Genomic DNA, 17,363 nt, shown 5'->3' with positions numbered 1-17,363 from the left:
CGCAGCAGCTGCGAGCCGACGCTGCAATCTGTCCGCACGTCTTTCATTAAAAAAAATTTAACAGTGGAATATCCGGATAAAATGCTGAAACCGACTTCTTCTGAAACTTCTCTGTTCTCTCACGATGTCCTGGATCAATAGAGCCTGAAATGTGGAGGTTTTCAGCTTGAAACAGTCTGACGACGGCGGCTGAGAGCGCTGCGCGACGTCCCGCTCCGTGGGAAGTCCTTAAAGCGACAGTATCACCTCAAAATCTCTCATCAGCCGCTAAAATTTTCACCGAAAACCAGCTTAATTTTTCGAACCGTGTCCACTTCGATGTGCCTCACAGGTTTAGAAAAAATTTTGATCAAACAAAGCGGCAGTCTCTCAGCAACTTCTCAGACAAAGGAATTCCGACGAGGGGCTGGACAACTCCTCCCACAAGGAGTGTTCACAGGCGAATGACGTCACCGACAGGCGTGGAAAAACTCACGCATGCGCACGAGGGTTCAAGCATGTCTGACGTAAAAACATATGAATGAAATCCATATAGTTTTTGAAAAAAATAAAAAGGACCTATACTTTGACAGACCTCGTATATATACTGTCTATAAACAATTGTACGTTCATTAATATGCACTGTCCCTGTCAAATAAACCAATAATGAATGAATGAATTCCAATTGTCAACACAGCCGAGTTACAGTTACACTATGGAGGGAAGGTGAGCCCAAACAGATAGGTTTTAAGATGTTTGCGGAAAGAGAATACAGAATGTGAGGAACGGATTGAGAGAGAGAGAGATTGCTCCAAAGAGCTGGGGTGCATGTGAGCCGGTCACGGTCTTTACTCTGGAAACAGTCAACACTGGACCGGGATTTGATTGAAGGGAATGACTAGGTGTGGCCATGGTGCTAGTACAAGTCACCTGTGAGTTGCTGATGCCATAAAAGTTTAACTACTTACCCTCTTTGCTGCATGGCACAGTGTTTCAGTTAAGGCATCATCGATAGCATCTGGTAAAATTTCCATCTTGTTGCTGAAGGCTTCTGTCACAAAAACAAAATAAAAAACGGTCTTGTATTTTCCTCTTTTTTAACTGGAGAAACTAAAATTAAATGATGCAGTGAGACACCTTGATAACTTACTCTTCAAAACTCTAGAGAGTGAGAGGCTGCAGGGCTTTCTTCCCTTTGCATCCTTTGAGGCTGACGCCAGCCCACAACCGCCACATCCCAATTTCACCGAGCATCGTCCTGGCAAAGGAGTTCAGCATTGATCCAGATATCTGTTTCAGCAGATTCACCTATGACAGAGTAAAAAGAAGTATGTGTGCAATGGCAATATGCAACTTTCATGAAAATAACCACTTCTGCAAAAGTGTTAGGAACAATAATTTACCACTGTCCTCCTAAAGTCCTGGTCCTCCAGCGTTTGGCTGAATTGGTCCAGCTCCTCCGTTGTTTTAAGTCTGGCCTACATTATCTCCAATGCAGTCAGCTTCTTCAGCAGCCTGATTCCTCACAGTAGTTGTAGTATGCGGTCCACCTTTGACTCCAGTCTGTCGAGTCGTTGCTGTGTACCATCTGTTACAAAGTTGCTTCAAGTTTAGTATATATGAAACAGCTACAATGCTGCTGAAAGCAGGAACACGTATATAAACACAACAGAACTACTCGATCAGTTAATAGGCCTCTCATGCAATGAAATTTGATGACATGGTTGTTTGTATAAATACATTATTAAGATGGCATCGAGCTGGCAGCTCGGTTATAGAAATGAGTTTGTAGAGGGGCAGCTGGCTCTTATTAACAAATTCCATAAAAACCTGAAACATATCTGTGCCTCTCGTGTGGCCTTTCAAAAGGTAAAATGCTCAGTTCTTTTACATTCATGTCAAAAAACATTCTAATAAAAACATATAGCTGAGCCCCGTCCAGAGTATCAGTGGATTCATCGAATTACAGAGAAAAACACTCACATACCTCAATATCATTCCTCAGTTCCCGATCAATATCCTCCGCCATTAACTCGCATCGTCGTGCAACTTTCTTGAGAGCTGCACATCCTGCAGACACGATCTCCTTCTGATTTTTAAAATCGGCAAAGAGCACATCTGCAGCTTCCATGAAAGCTTCTTTCACAATTTCACCATCCTTGAATGCTTTCTTTCTTTTTGCCAGAACACGGCTGGCACGATAAGAAGCTGTGGTTGCAGCCTTACTGGTGTTATTTGTCCGGGGGAAAACGGCCTGTTGTGCTGCAAGCCGGCTTTTAGCCGGGAAGCTAGCATCGTAGCTCTTGTGGATCGTCTTAAAATGCCGCTCCAAATTCCCTTTCTTCGGTAATGCCACGTTTGCATTGCAGATAAGGCAGATGGATCTGCCATTTGAATAAACGAAAAAATAATCTTCCTCCCACTCTGGATGAAAATGATAAGTTTGGGATCTTTCTCCTCCGCCATTATACGCTCGCGTCGCCTCTTGACCCTGCGCATGCGCAGATAGAATGAACCGCGGGAGTTTCCCCCAATGCGATCGACCGGTCAATCCGGACTAGACTATCATCGGAACGGTAGGCCTACTAAAGTATCCCTGAGAATGAAAACTTTCGGAAAATTAAGCAAGTTATAAAATATAAGTGTTAAGAAAGAAAATACAGGAATCACTTTATTTAAATTTACAACAATACCAATTCACCTGCCTTATCAATCAATATATAGATTGATAAGGCTGGTGAATTATGTAGTTAATAGAACGTCCCCTCAACGTAAGTACAACGTTCCAAAGAAACGTTCCTGATGGAAGTTGCCAGGAGGTGGACAGAACGTTCCCAATTGTGCAACGAAAATGTAACCTCCCAGCAACGTTGCAAGGCCGTTCCATGTTAGCTGGGCAGTTCTCCCTTTCATATGACAAATGTTAAATTGTTACTCATAACTGGAGCAGGACTCAGTGTCATCATATATGGGTGATTCTTTAACTACGGGCATATACATGTGCTCTAATGTTACTGTTTATCTCCATAGAAACTACCCACACAATCTTTCAAACTTTTTAAAGGGACATTATTGTTGTGGTGGAAATTACGGCAATAGTGTGGGACAACTACATTTCGTTTAAAAACATCACAACAGTTGTATGACATTGAATACCCCAATTATGTTTAGATTATTTTACTGATATTTTATTCAGAGGTATTTTAAAACATTAGAAAAAACGTTTGTTTACTATTCATTATCATTGAAGATCATAAGTCTGGGTGTGGGACAAGCACAAAACGGCAATATTTGCATATAATGATGCTGAAAAAAGGTGAAAAAGTCATCATAGACTACTAGGACAAATTTCTTAAAACACTTTCGTTGTAAAGATAACTATAAAAGTGTGAAACTTCCCCTTTTTTCTTTTTCATAAAATATGATCAAGGGACATAAAAGTGCCCGTAGTCTAAGAATCACCCATCTATATTGTGGAGCTGTTTGTGAAGCAAAGGGCTCTGCATCCTGTGTGTTACTCTGTCACTTTGCTGCTGAGAATTAGTGCCTGTGAACTGTTTGTTCTGGCTCTTTTGGAGGTCCCGTTGATCTTCACTGATGACTAAACTACCTGACGGTCGCCTGCCTGGCCACGTTATGTTTGAAATCTCTGCACACTATAATTCTGAGATGAACTTTGTCATGGGACTGGGTCATACTGCAGCTGGACTCCAACTTAGGGACTTCAGGTAATAACATTCTTTTTTACTTTAATGTTGTTTGTTACTGCTAGTAAAGTTTGTCCTAAGCAGTGTGGCACCCCTCTGAGTCTGGTCTGCTTGAGGTTTCTGGGTGTTTTTCCTCACCATTGTTTTCCAGTATGCACATGCTCAGGGAAGTTGGGAAAGTTTTGGACTTTCCTGACAGTGACAGTGACAAAGTTTTATTCGGCACACAAAATTTTCAAATAGAAAAAAATGAACAATTCCACAAACAAACAGACAAAAGTAGTGAGTCCGAAAGGGTGTGGGCTGAAGCAAAGCTTATTAGCGCCCACCCCTGCTAGTACAAGTCCAACAATTCTAATCAGTCATATTTACATAAATATAAATTCACTACTACATGTCGACACAGACATACACATCAATATACTATTCACTTATAATTATATTTATATAGTACCAGATCACAAGAAAGTCGAATCAAGGCACTTTACGCCAGTAAGGACTAACCTTACCAACCCCCAGAGCGAGCACTAGGCAACTGTGGTGAGGAAAAACTCCCTATAAGGAAGAAACCTCAAGCAGACCAGGCTCTTGGGGGTGACCCTCTGCTTGGGCTGTGCCATATATACCTATATACATACGTATATACTTTACAAACATAAATATATACATACATATACACAGTCACTTATATACATATACACCTACCCATATCTATATATCTACATACGCATATACATACCCACACATTCAAATATACGAATAAGTCCCACTTATAAATTGAACATTCCATATAAATCAAATTATATTTGCTTCTTTATGATACTTAGACATAATGTTCTTTTTGAGTAGTTTCTTAAATCTCACTAAGGTACTACTCATTCTAACCTCTGTTGAACATTTGTTCCATTTCCTCACCCCAACCACAGACACACAAAAACCCTTTACATTTGTTCTTACTGGTGGTTTCATAAAAATTGCACAACCTCTTAAACTATATCTGGATTCCCTCAATCGGAACAGACTCTGGACATGTCTCGGTAAGGCTTGGTTTTTCGCTCGAAATAAAGTTTGAATTGTAATGTAATCGACCAAATCAATGAATTTTAATAAATTTAAAGACACAAATAGAGAATGAGTTGGTTCACGATATTGTTTATTGCAGATGATTCGTAAGGCTCGTTTTTGCAAAAGGAATATTGGATTGGTATTTGATTTGTAAGTGTTTCCCCATGACTCAACACAATATGTCATATATGGTACCATCAATCAATCAATCAATCAATTTTTTTATATAGCGCCAAATCACAACAAACAGTTGCCCCAAGGCGCTTTATATTGTAAGGCAAGGCCATACAATAATTATGTAAAACCCCAACGGTCAAAACGACCCCCTGTGAGCAAGCACTTGGCTACAGTGGGAAGGAAAAACTCCCTTTTAACAGGAAGAAACCTCCAGCAGAACCAGGCTCAGGGAGGGGCAGTCTTCTGCTGGGACTGGTTGGGGCTGAGGGAGAGAACCAGGAAAAAGACATGCTGTGGAGGGGAGCAGAGATCGATCACTAATGATTAAATGCAGAGTGGTGCATACAGAGCAAAAAGAAACAGTGCATCATGGGAACCCCCCAGCAGTCTACGTCTATAGCAGCATAACTAAGGGATGGTTCAGGGTCACCTGATCCAGCCCTAACTATAAGCTTTAGCAAAAAGGAAAGTTTTAAGCCTAATCTTAAAAGTAGAGAGGGTGTCTGTCTCCCTGATCTGAATTGGGAGCTGGTTCCACAGGAGAGGAGCCTGAAAGCTGAAGGCTCTGCCTCCCATTCTACTCTTACAAACCCTAGGAACTACAAGTAAGCCTGCAGTCTGAGAGCGAAGCGCTCTATTGGGGTGATATGGTACTATGAGGTCCCTAAGATAAGATGGGACCTGATTATTCAAAACCTTATAAGTAAGAAGAAGAATTTTAAATTCTATTCTAGAATTAACAGGAAGCCAATGAAGAGAGGCCAATATGGGTGAGATATGCTCTCTCCTTCTAGTCCCCGTCAGTACTCTAGCTGCAGCATTTTGAATTAACTGAAGGCTTTTTAGGGAACTTTTAGGACAACCTGATAATAATGAATTACAATAGTCCAGCCTAGAGGAAATAAATGCATGAATTAGTTTTTCAGCATCACTCTGAGACAAGACCTTTCTGATTTTAGAGATATTGCGTAAATGCAAAAAGGCAGTCCTACATATTTGTTTAATATGCGCTTTGAATGACATATCCTGATCAAAAATGACTCCAAGATTTCTCACAGTATTACTAGAGGTCAGGGTAATGTCATCCAGAGTAAGGATCTGGTTAGACACCATGTTTCTAAGATTTGTGGGGCCAAGTACAATAACTTCAGTTTTATCTGAGTTTAAAAGCAGGAAATTAGAGGTCATCCATGTCTTTATGTCTGTAAGACAATCCTGCAGTTTAGCTAATTGGTGTGTCCCCTCTGGCTTCATGGATAGATAAAGCTGGGTATCATCTGCCTAACAATGAAAATTTAAGCAATACCGTCTAATAATACTGCCTAAGGGAAGCATGTATAAAGTGAATAAAATTGGTCCTAGCCATGAACCTTGTGGAACTCCATAATTAACTTTAGTCTGTGAAGAAGATTCCCCATTTACATGAACAAATTGTAATCTATTAGACAAATATGATTCAAACCACCGCAGCGCAGTGCCTTTAATACCTATGGCATGCTCTAATCTCTGTAATAAAATTTTATGGTCAACAGTATCAAAAGCAGCACTGAGGTCTAACAGAACAAGCACAGAGATGAGTCCACTGTCCGAGGCCATAAGAAGATCATTTGTAACCTTCACTAATGCTGTTTCTGTACTATGATGAATTCTAAAACCTGACTGAAACTCTTCAAATAGACCATTCCTCTGCAGATGATCAGTTAGCTGTTTTACAACTACCCTTTCAAGAATTTTTGAGAGAAAAGGAAGGTTGGAGATTGGCCTATAATTAGCTAAGATAGCTGGGTCAAGTGATGGCTTTTTAAGTAATGGTTTAATCATCAGAGAATGATATAAAGTAAGTAACCCTTCTTGCGGCAGTAGGTCTTTGGCTTTATACAAAATGGCTATAGTTTTTGACAATTTTGATTTCACATAATTTATGTGGTTTCCAGCTAAGTTTATTATCAATTATAACACCTAAAAATGTATTCTCTGTTACTAACTCAATTTCCTTATTGTTTATAGTTAAATTTTTACATTTGGGTGCCTGTTTATTTCCAAATATAATACATTTAGTTTTCCCAAGGTTGAGTGACAACTTATTAGCGTCAAACCAAACCTTAAATTTTTCCAGTTCTTTCTCCACTATGTCCAGAAGCTGTTCAAGATTTTCACCGCTACAGAACACAGTTGTATCATCCGCAAAAAGGACACATCTCAGTGAACTCGACACCCAACTTATATCATTTATATAGATTATAAACAACAAAGGACCCAGCACTGAGCCCTGCAGCACCCCGCATGTGACATCCCTGAGTTCAGAATTTGTATTATTGAATTCAACATACTGAAATCTGCCTTGTAAATAACTAGCTATCCATTCATATGCCAGACCTCCGATTCCATATTTCTGCAGTTTACTTAATAGTATTCCATGGTTAATTGTGTCAAACGCTTTCTGTAAATAAAAAAAAACACCTATTGTGTATTTATTGTCAATTGCAGTTGCTATACTTTCACAAAGTCCATCAAAGCATGTGATGTAGTTCGAGACCTGAATCCATATTGTTCTTCACAAATGTTATACTTCAGTAAATAATCATTTAATCTTTTAGCAAATATTTTTTTCCAAAATTTTGGAAAATTGTGGCAGGAGTGATATAGGTCTATAATTAGAAAATGTGTGTTTGTCACCAGTTTTAAACAGAGGAATTACTTTGGCTATTTTCATTTGAGAAGGAAATTTACCAGTACTTAGTGACATATTGCAAATATAATTGAACGGTTTCACTATACAATCAATAACTTTTTTTAATAAAGCCATATCCAAATTATTAAAATCAGTCGATTTCTTACTTTTTGAACCATGAACCAGATCAAGTATTTCCCTTTCATGAGTACCACCAATGAACATTGAAAGATTTGTTAAACGTTGAATTATTTACCCAGAAGTTATTAGTTGAGTCAATTTTACTGGCAAGATTTTTACCCACATTAACGAAGTATTCATTAAAGTGTTCAGCAATAGACTCGTCGTTATCAATCGTGATGTAGTTGTTACTCTGAAAAAATGAAGGATAATCTCTAGTTACTCTATTTTTACTATTTCATTTAATATGTTCCATGTGTTTTTGATGTTATTTCTATTTTTGACAAGTAACTCATGTTTTTTTTACTGAGTCTCATGATATTAACTTATTCTTATATGTTTTATACTTACTTTCAGCTTCCTTAATTCGTAGTTTTATGAATTGTTTATATAGTACGTTTTTCTTTTTACATGCCCTCTGAAGTCCCTTAGTTATCCATGGTTTGTTGCTATATTGATTTCTATATATTTTGTCAACAAATGGACAGTGTTTATTATACAAACTGGAAAAAATGGAAATGAAAGCATCATATGACCTCTTGTGAAGCACCCAGGAGTGACCCAAATCATGTGATCTGGCGCTGTATAAATAACTTCAACTTAACGGTGCTTTCAACTGACAACAACTGCTGCCCTTCTGCTAACAAAACAAAGGCTGCATAACGAGTTGCGTACTGTGGCGACAGCTACTTCCTCACCGCATGACTCCTCATGACAACACAAAGGGTAAGTCTTTGTCATGAGCCAGATCTGCTGATCCTGTGCGTCTGGGAATGCACAGTCTACAGATGAATACCAGTTATTTTCACAACACTGTTAGCAGCATGTGTGCAGTTTGCACTGTAGCTGTAAAGGTATTTGACTGCACTGACTCCCGTATTCACAACATTAAATTTTAATGGTTACAACAGTTACAGTGAGAGATACAAGCATACATTAACAGTTTAAAAGAAACACATGTCATGTTAAAACCAGATACAGCAAGTGTAAACCAAATATACACAAAACACAATGCTTATAATCTTGTTTTGTTTGCAATAATTACTTCTGCAGGCGAACACAAGGTTTTGGGGCTTCATTTCCTGCTCAAGCGCCAATAAAGATATGTCACTTTCACATCTTTGAAAGTAACATATCATGACTTTAAATGTATATTTATTTAAGAATTAACAGTAAACAAGTCAATCTAAGAAGCAATACTAAAAGAAAATGTGCACACATGAAAATAAATAAAATCACAACACTAAAAGCAAACCCAAAAATGTGTATTTAGCCATTAGAATAAAGAGCCTAGGTCATCCAAGAGCCAACATATTGAAAAACACCTATTTTAAGCAGTCTTTATAATCTCCCATTTTCTGACTGGCTACTGTATGCATGATTCAAAAACGTAGTTTTGCAAATCTCCTCAAAATTCTAATAAAAGCTTGTACCTGAACATAGCGAACCCAACTAATAAAAAGTAATTTACACCCCTAGATAACTGTAATAAAATTATGACAAACATTCTGGAACCTCAATTTCCCTGAGGGAGTCTTCCCAAGGGATCAATAAAGTTCTATCTAATCCAATCTCTATTTCTAACTTATGTAAAGAACTACGTACAGGTTGTGTGTATTAAAATGGAATAATTCAGTTCATGGACCACTAAATATTAATGACAAGTGATTATATAAAAGTTTCAGCCCAATTCTAAATATGCAAAAGTGAATTTTCCTGTATTTTTTTTATCAGCATGCAGTGGAATATTTTCACTAGTGTGTGTGTGTGGACAAGATAACTCAAAAACATCTGGACAGATTTCCTTCAAATATGGTGGGAATATTACTTGAATAGATACATAGAGGGGATTAGATTTTGGAGTAGTTTAGTCAAGGAAAACACAGCCCATGGAAATAAAGTAAAATAACTTTTTGGTATATCTCAGCATCCAAGAAGCCGAGATGGATCAAACTTTGTGGGAATATTACTTGGTTGGATATCCACAGGTGATTAGATTTTAAGGTAGTTTGGTCAAAGATCAAGGAAAACATGGCCCAAAAAACAAAACACAAGAAGCCCAAATGGATGCTCTAAGGCATATATTAGTCAGCAAAATATCTGATTGGTGTGAATTACTTCATAATAAAATCACAGAGAAGTTATATAATGAGGTCATACATAGTCAAAACACCACTACAGGCATATGGATATTTACATCATGGTGTGTGGACTTTGCAGGGTATGGATCAGCCCTCTGATGTCTTTCATTTTAAATGTAATGAAAATGAAACCAGCTATTTTAAGCATTTAATAGTTCAAATAATAAGTCAACTCAACATGTAAAACAAGCAAAAGATTAAAAAACATAAGTGAGAAAAATGGTTACATCAAGTCAGAATCACTGTACACTTCTTACAAATTTAGCTTCATCTTGAACAGCGCAGTTTAAGAAATGGTCACTTAAATTATCTCCCAGTACTTTCATACTAATGAATTAATGCTGGTTCAACTTATAAGGTTTTCAATCATGAAGGAAGGTCCTGCCCGTAATAAGCTCAAAAACATCTGAAGATATTTTTTGTACCACTTCAGTATAAACTGTGCGTTGTCAAAATACGTCAGACTCCAAAAGGCTGTTTGTAGCCACATCACCCAGATTTATTTTAAAGTTTTGCAGATGTGACCCAGAAATGAGCCAAACACATCTACTGTGGACCTGGAGTTTTGTTTCTTCACAAATCTACCTTACATTCTGTCAATTCAGTGTTCACACCAAAATGCTAAAATCTAAACATACAACCTGAGGCGGTTTCTTTAATGCTGCGTTTACACATAACGACAAGTCACGAATGCCACGAAGTACACATTCTTGGCCGCTGATCATGAATGTGATGATTCGGGGCAGAGGCGTCAGGTGTCCTCAGGAACTGCTGCAACCTGTTACCACGCGTTACGATTAATGGCACGTGTTGCTGGAGAATTATCAGGAACCATTACGCACGGTCAAGAATAGTGTTCCGTGTTGTTGCGCGTAACAGCACATCGTTAAGTTCTGTCACGTTGTGAACGAGGTGAATTGTCTCCACACACACACCCATATTCATCCAACCGAATTCAGATCGCTGCAGTTTTTCAGAAGAACTTTGTTACTGCATGTGTAGTTGGGCTCTGTGCCATGGAGTGGCGCAGAGAGGAGGAAGAGGACAGAACCAGATGTGTGGCTTCATGCGGCTCTCGTCTCGCGCATTTTCCCAAACATCAGGCACATGCAGCAGGTGGAACACCTGCAGGAGCGCGCTGAAGAGCACTGAAATTAGACTTTTAGCCGACTTGGTGTCAGCAGTCAAACTGAACGCGGTGCAGCAGGGTTTAATTGTGCGCACGCTTCTTCCTCCGCCGGACTGGAGGAGGTGCAGAGATGTCTGGCTGCACGCGAGTCTCCTCTGGTTCCTCTGGCTCAGACTCGTTCTCCCGCTCATTGGTTACAACAGCAGGTGGAACACCTGCAGGAGCGTCCTGAGGAGCTTCAGCAGGAACTGTGGACCGACATCTGGAGCCGAGTTTAATTGTGCGCACGTGACAGAAAACTGATTCGTCGTTGCGCGCAGTGAAATGTGACGCCGCGTTACAAGTCGTGTCAAAACTTGACAGTTTCCGTGTCACTTTGTAATATTTAACGCGTGACAGTTTGGGCTCCAAGAACCATCACAAGAACCACTACGAACATTGTCACGTTCTATTAAGGATCACTACTCATCAAGAATGATCAACACGCTCAGTTGCGACCTCCACGACGTGAGACGAAATGAGGGTGGTGTGTGACATTCGTGGAAGATTTTTTGACAGGCAAAAACATGCTCCACGAATATCAAGAATATCACGCACCAACATGCACTATTACGAAACCTATTCAGATGCATTAAGTCACATTAAGAATGTCAGGAATGTGTCACAAATGACAGAAAAATAACATTCGTAACACGTCTTGGTTATGTGTAAACGCACCTTAAGACTGCAAGGGAAGCTCAGCTTCCCCTAAAATGTCAAGAATATGTGGTCAAATATGTACAGTTTAACATTTCATTGACTATAAATGCATTAGAACATGTTCATCTGAAGACGAGTTTGTTCAGAATCAGCTACTTATCACAAATCGATTAACTATTTTGTTAACTTCTCAATTTTTTTTTTCCTCATATGGTCTGTGGTCAATGCAGTTTCCTGTAGAAGCTGAGTGTCCATTCACTTCAGTGGAACTGTTAGAAAGGTTTTTTCATTGCCACGAAATGCGATGGTCACTGCATACAACTAATACAAAATATACAAATAATACTTGAGGATAAACATGATCACCTAATAACCTCAGGATGGCAGCAGCACAATGGATTAATGGTTAGCACTGTTGCCTCACAGCAAGAAGGTCATGAGATCCATTCCCACCTGTGGCCTTTCTGTGTGGAGTTTGTATGTTCTCCCCGTGTTTGCGTGGGTTTCCTTTACGTGCTCCGGTTTCCTCCCACATTTAAAGATATGCAGGTTAGGTAAATGGGAACCTTTACAATTGTCCAGGTCTCCCTTGCAAAAGAGATCTCGATCTCAGTAGGACTAACCTGGTTAAATAAGTTAAATTAAATTAAACACACTATGAACAACACTGAGCTTGAAACATGCTCATCATACATGGTTAATATGGAAATGCTTCATTATCTGCAATGAGGACAGCCACTATTCCCTGCGATTAGCAGAGAAAGTGCAGAAGTAATGAGGTCAGTCAGGAATTCTGTACTAAAAGGATTCTGCATATTCAGCTCTGAAAGTTTGGGTTCCAATAGCTACACATGAGGACCAGTGAACCTCCTGGTTTAGTGCATGTTGGCATCTTTTAATATGCAAAATCATCATAACATAAGACAGACATACACGCCAAGTTGCTGGTGAAGCTTTGTTACTCATCATGGAGTCCTGGGCCCGGTTTTATGAAGCAGTACTCAAAAGTATTGAGTTAAGCTAGGGCTGGGTGATATGACTTAAAATTCATATGATATTAATTGAATCCCTTCATGGTAAAGGTATATATCACAATATAAACCTAAGTGTAAAAGTTATAATGGATGTGTTTCTGAATGGGTCATATAGTCCCTTTGCAAAGCTAAATTGATTAAAATAAATTAAAACAACAAAAAACGAGATATAATTAATTTTGAGCACCTGATTCTCTGACTTGTTATGCCGCGTTCACACCGGGCGCGATCAGATGCTACAAATTCGCGGGGTTCATGTGGCGATGGACGCGCCTCCTTCGCTCCGGTGTGTCACTCTGCTTGGGTGGACTTTCGCTGCGAAAATTCGCCCCGGTGCGTCATCAAATAGGAGGAGCTTCCATTCCGCTCTGCGTCAAGTCATCATGACGGCCCTTTCACACAGAGCGAGTTGTTGTGAAAAGCTCCCAATACAGAGAGTATCATTATTTGCTGCAGGAGCAAATGACGGATGACGGCCGCTTTCAGCGGTCCTTCCACCTCTGCGGGACCCAGTTTGAGGACCAACTGTCCCATTCACGCGCACACGTGTCACAGTGGTCTTTTTTTTAGTTGGGTTTTTTTTTCTTTATGGTCCCTCAATTATTTGAGTTTTTTTTTTATTTGGGTGTTGTCTGAACAGGGTTTTTGTATGTACTTGCTTGTAGTGTTATTGGGTTGTTATTAGTGGTAGGTGTTTATCTGGATTGGAGTTGGGAGAAACTGGACTAATTGAATGGCTCCTCCCTCACTGAACTTTACTGGCTGATTTCAAAACTGGAGGCTGGTAAAAGAGGTGTGGAGGGTGCAGGAGGGGGAACCCGGTCAAAGGGAACCAGGAAGCAGCTGTACGGGAGGGAGGTGTGAAGACAGAGATGCGAGAAGACGGCGCAACTGGGGAAATCTCACGCTTGATGAGCTAAGTGAAAAGGGACGTCGTTTTGCAGCGTGCAGATTTGGTTGTGTGGTCTAAAGTTGTTTGAGTTAGGCCGCTAAAAGCTGTCTCCTTTTGTACCGTGCGTCTCTGTTGGCTTCCTGGATATCGGGCCGGAGCGTTTTTTTTCCAATTCATCGGCGGTGTAGGCAAGGACAACCACACTTGGAGGCGGGGCCCTGGAGAGCGATCCAGACAACGTGGAGAGAGGATTTGACGCTCCATAAGCTAAGTAAAAAAGGGACGTCGCCCTGCAAGAGCCAATTGTGTGCGTGTGTGTGGGTGTGGTTAACGTTGGGCCACACAGACGATTCGCTCGCGCGCGCACGTAAATAAAAAAAAGAAACTCCGCGGCTTGCTGTGAGGCTGCTCCTCGCTCTTTCCCCAAAAAAACTCTGTTATAACTGTCTTTAGAAACCAGTCACCATTTGCTTTATTATACATCTGTGTAGTTAATAAGTAAAATAATCTCCATGGACGATTCCCTTGCGCGCGAACGTAAAATAAAAAAAAAAAACTCCGCTCCCCCTGCTGTGGTGCTGCTGCTCGCTCCAAAAACTGTCATAATTGTGAAATAGAGGACAAAAGAGACATAAGTCCTGCTCACAGGATGCTACCAGAGACAGGACATGTTCACATCTTCAGTCAAACTCCAGACATCTCCACGTCACTACATATCCAGTCCCTGATTGGTCATCGTGGCGCGAAGAGACGAAAAAGTTCAGATTTTTCAACTTGGGGAGGAGGGCAACACGACGTGATGCGACGCAATATCGCGCTACAAATGCGCAAAACGCTCAAACGCTTCACTCGCGTCCATCGCGTCGCGCTGCGCGGTTTGGCGCCAAAACGCGTCATTACATAGGAATTACATGGCAACCTGTGGCTGCAGTCACTCGTGTCGCGCCCGGTGTGAACGCAGTATTACACGTATTTTTGTGCATTGGAATAATCTTATTTCACCATTCATGCTTCTGTCCAGCAGGAGGCAGTGTTAGTTTGTCTGCTTTACTACGTGGGTTAATAATCCTGATTGGCTCATGTTGTGGGTTTCCACCAATAATAGAGAGGAAGGGCATGTTTTTTTTTCCTCTGCTCTCCTGGGTGAGACGGAGCTGTCAGCGTAGTCGAAAAAGGAAATGTGAGACTGTTTACTGTGGCTTTCTGCAAATATGCGCACCAAATATGACCTTAAAATTCACAAAAAAAAAAACATTGGGAAAATTATTAGTCATAATTCAGGTTATAGTAGGTCTATTAACATAATTTAAAAACTTGTATAAAGCTTGAAGTGTGCACTTTTAAAACACATTGAAACAGAGTCTGAGTCTGGTGAATTTAATGGGACAACTGCTTAATTCGTTCACGTGAGTTTTACATTACTGAATTCAGTCAAGTGACTCCAGAGGGTTAAAATAACTTCTGATTTTACACTCTTACAAGAAGTTTTAATCTACCGAGGTAGAACTGGAGCCTGTGACGAGGCGTAACCAACAAGCATTACCGCGATTGGTCGGTGAAGTCTAAATCTCTACCGTCAGCCAAATTTATACCGTGAAGCAGTTATATTGTATATATTGCCCACCTCTAAATTAAGCCATAATCCAAGATTCACTCGACCAAATGGTAAAATGGACTGTTTTTGGACTGCGTTTTCCATCTGCATCAGACGCTTAAAGCGCTTTATAAATAACCCCAACGTTCACCCCAATGTGAGGGTGCTGCCATACAAGGCGCTCACTACACACTGGGAGCAATAGGGGATTAAAGACCTTGCCCAAGGGGCCTTAGTGATTTTCCAGTCAGGCTGGGATTTGAACCGAGGATTTTCTGGTCTCAAGCCCAACGCCTTAACCACTAGACCATCACCTCCCCGAGATGTTCTCAAGGGCAACTATCCAAACAGACAACCGATCTATCCTCACCTCTCAAGAGCAACCATTCATCTGCTGCAGCCAGGTGAAACCTGGGTGTACCCTTTGACCTGTTCCAGCAGGTGGGGCCCTCAACACTAAGGCACCTCTGTGATCTAACAAGCATAATGAAACAAGCCACATAGCCAAAAATGTCAAACCTGAAGCTTCCTCAAGATGGGATGCTCCTTAGCCAAGTCTAACAATGTCATTCATGTGGTACCCAAGGATCCTCCGGAGAGACCTGGTACCAAAGACATCCAGTCATCACTTTAATCCCTAGTTAGCATCCCAATCTCAGATCTACACCGCAAGACAGGAAGCAGCAGAACCCTGAAGACCTGGATCTTTCTTATTACAAAAATATCAGCATCACCAAACACCTCTGTCCAGAGACCTCATAACTCTGTGAGCTTTATATTAACCTCATAGAATCACGCTAAAATTGCACATAAATTAGCATTGGACAGAAATTTGAAATTGCTCTGTAGTCTTAACTTTTGATCAGTTATTCCCAATTGAATCATTTCATTACTGGTAGAACTTTAAATATGTCACCATTTTACCCAAACTGGATCAAAACACAGATAGGGCCAGGAATAATAATAAAAAAAAAACCCACCAGTTAATTATCCATCTGCTGCTTTTCATATTACAGGGACGGTAGCCTGGCAACGGCTCTGCTGCCTGCTGATCTCAAACTAATCCCATCTGTTCAGGACGCCACAGCAGATGTCTAATTGCTGCTCTGGTTCACTGAGGGTTTCCTCAAATCTTCTCGTACAGCCTTTAACATGCAAAAACCTACATGTAAATCACACTCCACAGACTAGCCAACATTTTTTAAATTTCTGTTGGCAGCATTTATAGAATATATGTGTATTTGAAAACAAAGAACATGTGAAATGGACATTTTCTGTCATTTTCTTGAGGTCTTGTTGCTCAGTGTGTGTGTGTGTGTTAATTATTCAGTCTGCCAGTCCAGTCCTGGAGCCAACATAATGCTTCTGTGTGTGTTGAGGTTTAGTGTCCCACTGTGTTCTGGTACACTGACTCAGCTTTACTTCATCTTGTTATATTGAAATATCCTCAAGAATTTACAGAAACAAACAAAGAAAAGTCAAATCTAAATGCATAATTTCAATAACCAGAAAATGTTAGAACATCAAACCAATCATGACACATTGTCAGGTAGAAAAAAATGTGTTTCATAAAAAAATTAAACAGGGTTTCCACTTCCAGGTGTTGTCAAGATCTGTAAGCCGAACCACCACAAGCCTCTAGGTCACTGCAGTGGTTCCAAAAGTGCACCACACACCATGTAGTTACGACACCGCTAAGACACCTACGCAAGTGTTACTACATCGCAGCAGTGTTGCGAAGTACAGCTACGATCTCACGACAACATCTGATGAGACATAAGTAAGAATCATCATAAATGACAACACAAAATGTCATGAATAGATTATGAATAGTTTGCCAGTCAGTGTGACATGATGTATAGAGACGTCAAGAGGTCGTCGCCATGAGGAAGCCTTTGTGTGTCACAGGGGAAACACAGCAAACTCTCCTACAAAAAATCTAGGGTGTGTATTTTGATCATTGTATTTTGAGTGTTGGCCTGTGTGGCCTTGTGCCTTTTGGACACTGAACCACACCGGTGTTTCTCTCCCTGTGAGTGGCCAATCCATATGGAAACAAGACCATGCTGCTTATTCTGGTTGAGCCCAAACAAAT

Source organism: Thalassophryne amazonica, chromosome 14, assembly GCF_902500255.1.
Source record: "Thalassophryne amazonica chromosome 14, fThaAma1.1, whole genome shotgun sequence".
NCBI lineage: Eukaryota > Metazoa > Chordata > Actinopteri > Batrachoidiformes > Batrachoididae > Thalassophryne > Thalassophryne amazonica.
Note: the sequence above shows the minus strand (reverse complement) of the source record.